A 7,194-nucleotide genomic window follows, 5' to 3' on the forward strand; every position below is an offset into this window, starting at 1 on the left:
AGGGTCAAAAATTCTTTCTATATGGTCTCATTGACTTTGCTAGCATTGAATCTTGATTCTTAGTCACCCATAGATTTCCTTTTCTTATGGCTAGAATAACCTAGCAAGTTTGTACATGTGTGCTTGTGTCCATATCTTTTTTTTTCTAGAGAAGATTGTGTCCATATCTATGTGTGCATGTGTGTGAGCATCTAGCTTGCTCATTGCAATTCCTAATGACAAATTATATTTGGACTGATGTACCACAATTTTAGGATTGTCTAAATTTCCTTTGTGTTTTTCCATATGGAATTGTAAGTTGTTTGCTTATTTTCTTATGAGTGGTATTTTTAGAAAGACAAGTGATGGCTTTACCATAAGCCAAACCAATAGAATGCATATTTAGGTGAGGGGTTTGACCACATTCTTGCCAAGAGGATGGGTTTTATAAACGAATGTATTTTAATAAGAAGTTGGGTTTAAGTTTAAGAAGGGGAGGCCAGCATAGTAGAAACTTTGTGATGGAGTAGTTGTTGCAGAACTATATGAGAAATTAGTAGGAATGGCCAATCTTATAATAATAGAAAAATGGTCTTGTATGGGACCAACTTTGGAGTGCAAGAAAGGGAAATGAGAAAGTCTTATGAGACTGAAGGTTGAAGAATCTTTTGTTGATCTCCACCATTATGAATTTTACTAGGCATGAGTGATTGATTAATGCTATTTGTTCCCATTTATGAAGATCTAGGAATTGGAGGGTTAGAGGACACTATACACTCAATAATATTACAATAAACCTTCACCTCTAGGGATCTAGTATTGATAAATGGCATTAGTAGGTTGAATGAGCAATAGGGGATTAAGCTTAACTATGCATTGCGGTGTAGGTACATGATGAGAATTTGAAGGGATATCTCCAACCATTGGTAGCATAATATATCTCCTTTGGAACTAGATAGTTCACAAGCGAGACCAAGTTGTTTTAAATAATTAATGTGGATTGATCGTTCACTATAGAAAGGACAACAAATCAATGTTGCATTTTTATCGCCCTACTAGTAGGTTTAGGGACATTGGGAAGAGCCTTATTAAGATGTCTAAATGTGCAACATTGCATGCTTGAATGGACAAGGGGATTTTTAAATTTGAGTGGCATAGGAATGCTTCAGAGCATCAAATATGATGAATTTATGTGAATGTACAAAGGGGATATTTAAATTCAACAATGAAACTAATTTCCAAATATAGTGATGTATACTGCATACATACATACATATAAAGCTTGATTGCATATGCTATATGCACTTTTACACATTGAACCCTTCAAGACAAGATGATGTAAATTGGCAGGTTTCTTTTATAAACCCATGACAAGGGGGGGAATGCAATTTTTTGATCTAGGGAGAAGCTATAGGGATTCTTAAAAAGGAAATATTCTTTTGGACAACATTCAAAGGAATAGAACACTCGCTATATGGAGACTTTTTATGTGGTGGTTCTTGGTAGGGTGAATAGGTCAGCTATATGGTTACATTTGTTTCTAATGCAAGTTAAATGTAAGCTAATTCAAGAAAATTTAGATTTGGAGGGGAGAAGGATGAGGGCTTATGGCTTCCCTTCGAGGAGACAGTAAGAGCCGCAAGTCTTGTAGTCTAGTCATTTCTTTCTGAGTTGGCATCCCTTGAATCAATTCTTGAGGATACTATGCCAACCCCCCCCAAAAAAAAGAAAAGAAAAGAAAAGAAAAGAAACAACAATAAAGGTATTGGAGGCCCAAGGCAAAGCATGTAATTTGTTTTTCTTGCTACATGTCATTCATATATAGGTCTAGACGGTCTATGGATGGAGAGAGCGAGAGTTTGTGGTCCTTTCTATGAAACTTTAAGGGAAGAATGAAAATTTTGGGGTGACTCGAACAATGAGGGACAAGGAACGTTCCCACCTACGCAAGGACTAGTTCCAAGAAGAGATAACTAGTTGGGATGATTTTGAGTCAAATTGTTCTTTGGTGGACTGTGCACATATAGATCAATCAAGAGCCTTGTCTTGTTTCACATGGACCAAAAGCAAAGATAATGTTTCTTTTTGTGCCCTTTTGTGCTTCTCATTTGGATAAGTTCTATATTTCAAAATTAGCCTTTTAGTCAAAGCTTGGTCCCCTCTCAGGGGAAATTAATGTGGGATTAGGACTCTTTGATCACTTCTTCATCCAATGGGATTTCTCCCTTCTATTAGAATTTTTTAAACCTCCAAATATACCTTTTTTATTTAATAAGGATTTTCTTTCTAATCTATTATTTTTTAAGGGGTTGCAATTGGAGAAGCATTACATAGATAGAGTCCACGATGAGGAAAGTTCACTAAATACTCATCCTAATATAAGGTGGTTGATTACTTTTCAAGCATTTGAAAGCTATTGTAGGTTGTATATCTTCATGATGGGAGGACAGACTCAAGATCTTGAATCGTCCTCATTAATTAATCATCCTTATAAGGTGGCTGACCACTTTGTCAAGCATTAGAAAGACGTTCCAAAGTTGATTCTATTCTAGGATGGGAGGGAAGACTTAGGATCTTCAGTCAAGAATGCAATATATGTTCATTCCTTCAAAATGGTTTGGTTGCATGAACCCTTGTTCCTTGCAAATAGATTCATTTCCCTAGGAGATCTCAAATTGGAGTCAAAAATTTCTTTGGGTTCAAAGGACATACTATTGAGTTCATGTTCATTGATAGGATTGCGTCAAGGGAGTCTTCTTTGATATGGTGCAAGCTACTTGCTCATAGGCGCCCTTTTCAAAGAGAGTGAACACTAGCCTTCTTACTTTAATTTCCAAGAGGGTTAATAGGCTAGTAATATCATATTGAGGTTGATTTCTGCTCGCAAATTGTTGCTAAAGCGTTGGCTCTCAAAAAGACATCTCTGAAAGTATCCTCAATATTTACAAGGCTCGACTATACATTTAAAAGAGGGAGCACTACTATTTTACTTGTTTGGATTTAGATAAGGCCTATGATGAAATTAGATGGAACTTTTTGTTATCTTTTTGTCAAGGTCATGGAAAGGGTGGGACTTGGCCCTCAATTTTCATATGGTCAAGGATCTTTTTTTAAATGCAAGGGCAATGGTGACTTTAAATGGGGGAGTTGGATCTAAAAAGATTGCGAATAATTTGGTACACTTGAACTATCTCCTAGAAGTTGTGACTCTACAAAATAGAGTTTGTGGAAGGTAAGGGATATGTTAAGACCCCAGAGTTCCAAGATCCTTGGGGGGAATGCAAGGATTTGTATTCTCCACCATGTCCTTTATCTTACCCGTTCCATATCTTCACCCTATGACTCCTATAATTAGAATAGGATGGAAAGGGAGTTGAGAAATTTTGTGGGACAAAGGCGATAATACCCAAGAGTTTACTCTTTGGCTAAGAGAGGTTTTGGGTGTTCCTGACCTAAAATTGAAGTCCATGGCTCATGTTCGACATTGCTTTGTCAAGGTTTTTCTTTCTAATGAACAAGGCTACCTCATTAGAGGAACAGCCCGCATTATTGAATACATTGCATATAGGTCCTCCAATTTGGACCATTACTCATACGCACTCATCATTGCAAGAGAAACCTCCTTCGTGATGGTGCGCACAAGGCGTGAATGTTCCTTCGAGTCATTATCTTGCCAAACTTTAGCAAGCTTGTCTTGAAACTCATCCTTCAGATCCTGGGTCCACTTCTTGGGATTGGAAGGTCGCTTGGAATTCTTCTCAAACCCCTAAAATAAGCTCCCATAAGGCTTTATGAATGAACCAAATCTTGAGGTGTAGTTTCCAATGAGTGTAGTTTGGTCCGCTTAACTTGTCCTTGTCATTGATGCATAGGGTCCAGCCCTATACATGATCACCCTAGAACTATTCCAACCTCAACACCTCTGCTTCCAATCTTGACAAAATAAATTGCCCCTACTAGATCTATATGATCTTGGTCAAGACAAAAGGCAGTGGTTTCAGCCATGTGTGATGCAATAAGGGTTGGTGGGGTGTGGTCGAAATAGTACCCTGCCATGTATCCATTCCATTGATCACACCATGTGTAAAATACACCCAGTCGACGTAGACCACCTAACCAATCCAATGCACTAGACCTGCTCCAGCAGATTGCGTGGGATAGAGCTCCTCAAAATAGCCAAAAAAATAGATTGGATCATGGATGACCTCCAATACTTGTGACTGCATGTCTCCGAGACCTGCGATTGGGAGCACTTAATAGCCACATGCCCTCTCCTGGTCTCTCACTAGCCTGAAGTCTGATACCCTATGAGATTGTGAAATGCATGGAGGCATGACATAACAGAGAGAGAAACAGAGAGACAATAGACATAGAAAGAGGCAATGTGCTCGCAATGATAACTCTATATTCCAGAAGGGGAAACACCCAAAAAAGAGAGGACATGAACTACTACAAAAAATGATGTACAATGAGATGGAGAAGGCCTTTTATAGGTCCGGCATTGGCCGACCCAAGGTCTGCCACATGGTCAACCTAGGGTCAATCAAGCGACCTAGGTTGAGTTGGTTGATTTGACCTACTGGCCGGTTGACCCAACTTGGGTTAAGCCCTAAATGGGCTAGCCTAGCTACCTTATTAATGAGGCTATGATGAACTACGAAACGGCCATCAAATGGTGCCTTGGTGCCCTGTTAAACAGCCCAAAAATAGGCCCACCATCATGAATCGGGGACGGGCACACCCACAGTATTAGCCCTCTCTCACTATGTCTAACCATGAGATGCCATACACTCTAACACATCCAATACCCTCTCCTTAAGAAGGCTTTTGTTGTGCTATTATTCTTTGACATCCTATTGCAGAGGCAAGTGCAAGAGCTGAATAGATTAATTAGGTCCTTTATCAGTTCAACCCTTTGTCTTACCACCTTTCAAAGGTTTGGATCTTCCACAATGTTGGAGGCTATTGGAGAGCAAGGGTGGCTAGAATTGGGAAGCTTCCAACTCATCGAAGCTAAAATTGCATGTCTAGAAGGTCTTGTTTCAGTTTCTTATTGTTTGAGATAGATTATACAAGTTCTAAAGGGTTTCTCCCCAGTTAGTCGCTAGTGTTAGTTTTGTAAGGGATGTTTCGAGACTGTAACTTATATGCTAGGACTAATTGGCCGAAGGTGCGAAAAGCAATCAACGTGGTTGGAGCACTCATGGTCCCCATTGCTTACTAGGGGATATTTAAGGGTTTCCTTAATCCTTACCCTTATCCATATGGCTGGTTCCTTATAGGTAGAGGGGTGCGGCTAATTTTGGGTCATGTTAACAATGGTCTATGGCTATCCTCTTTCTTTATAAGAGATAGGTTTAAAGAAGTAGTGGAGTCATTAGCTTCGCTTTGCCTAATCACTTTCTTAGTAAAAGCTTCTTTTATTATTTGTTTAAAAAGTCACAAAGTAATGAATTTCCAATGGATAGTTTAACATATCGTCTACGTTAGATGAAGCTAGAGGAACACCGTGGTGAAGCAAAGGTATAGTGCGTTTAAAATGTGGGAAGCATCTTCAAACGGTTTGACTGCTACATGAGGGAGTGGACCAAAGGGAGCAGGGAGTCAAGGGGAGGTTTGACTAGGAAAGGGCACCGAAAAACTTGTCAACTTCCGTAGGCCTGATACGATGTGTGTCGACCCAACGCGTGGGTTGCTACCTTTTCTCTCTTTTCTCTTTCTCTCTCGATGTGAGAGCCCCATATCCAGCAACCTTATGCGCGTGCTTGCTCCCTCCTGACGGCCCCCCTGCGAGATGGCGACTCGCTTCTGCAGCAGTCTTCTCTCTCTCTCTCTCAGGCGCATTACGTATCTCCCGCTGCAATCTGCTGCCGGAAACACCAACACTCAGCATCTCACAACTACAATGCAACAAAGATTCAGACATTTCCCTGAGTTTGACAACCATCCCAGTACTCCCTTGCCCTCCTTCCCTTCCTCCTTTTGCCGTCCCTTTGCCGGAATTTGTTGGGGAATTGGAGCCCCCTATTCTCCTCTTTCCAGCGCCTGCAGTTTTGGATTTGCTCCCCCCCCTTTGCGTCCTTCCTCCAATTGTCTTTGATTTTGGCATGTGGGCGTGCTTCCCCCGTGGGGTAGCCCTTGTTTTGCAGATTGAGACCCCCCCACCCTTGTGCACGCTCTCCTCCACCCCCTCCTCCCATTGTTTATGCAGCGCCTCGAGCACCTTGGACGCGACTTTTCACCGTTTAGCCTAGGCACAGACTGGTCGCATAAGCCAGCTTGCGCTGAAACTCAATCTGGCTAAACCTCCGCACAAAGTAGGCATCTGATGCGACCTCTGCAATGGCATTTCATACCACCCTGCCGACAACAATTTACAAGCCATCTTATCTGCAATAGAGTCGGAATGGACGGACACTCCACGGCTGGTTACGAGGACGTTGCTACTTGTTCCGCCTGGGAGAGGCACCATGGAACAAGGGACAGAGAATTGCCCTCGAAGGACTAGACCTGCTGGGCTCCAGGCCAAAATTTTAACGTTTGTTTATGCGGTTGCTGGCAGGGCAAGGGATCATACGCTACCGGAAACCGGAGCGATGTTGTCTCGAAGTCCCGAAATGAAGATTCAAGCTGTGCAGGTCCCAGGATGAGCGCATGCATTGACTTGGGCGACCTGGCGTAGTTGACGGCAGCTCAACGGGGCGGGATTTACCAGGAACGTGAGAGGAAAACCCACTACAGAATTTGTGCCGGAGCTTTACTCTTATATAAATTCGTGGGTCCTCAGCGCATGGAATGTAGCAAAACCTTAGCGGCGATCCCATGCGCTTCCGCTCCTGCAATGGGAAGAGTGCCTCCTCTCCAGATTAATCCTATTGACGTGCAGATCCACAACGATTCGGCACAACCTGCAATGCTCTAGCTGCATGCGCAGCTGCAAAATTGCAAAGATTTACCATCTGCCACAGCTTCTCATCAATCTTTGTCCTTCTTTCAATCATCGTCACCATCGTGTTCAGCCACACCTCCACTTCCAATATCTCCCACATCCATCACCGCGCTGCTTCTCATGCTGTGCAGAATCTAACATGTTGCGGCCACCTGAAATTTTTTGTGTATTCAATCATAAGTAGCCATATCCAAACCACAAAGCGCCCATCAACTGGTTCACCGCTCGTTCTCAGTGGAGGGTGCACCATCGATTGCATAGACTCA

The sequence above is a fragment of the Dipteris shenzhenensis genome, chromosome 6 (assembly GCF_047967505.1).
Source record: "Dipteris shenzhenensis isolate YYH24624 ecotype China chromosome 6, Dip_SZ_1.0, whole genome shotgun sequence".
In the NCBI taxonomy this organism is placed as follows: Eukaryota; Viridiplantae; Streptophyta; class Polypodiopsida; order Gleicheniales; family Dipteridaceae; genus Dipteris; species Dipteris shenzhenensis.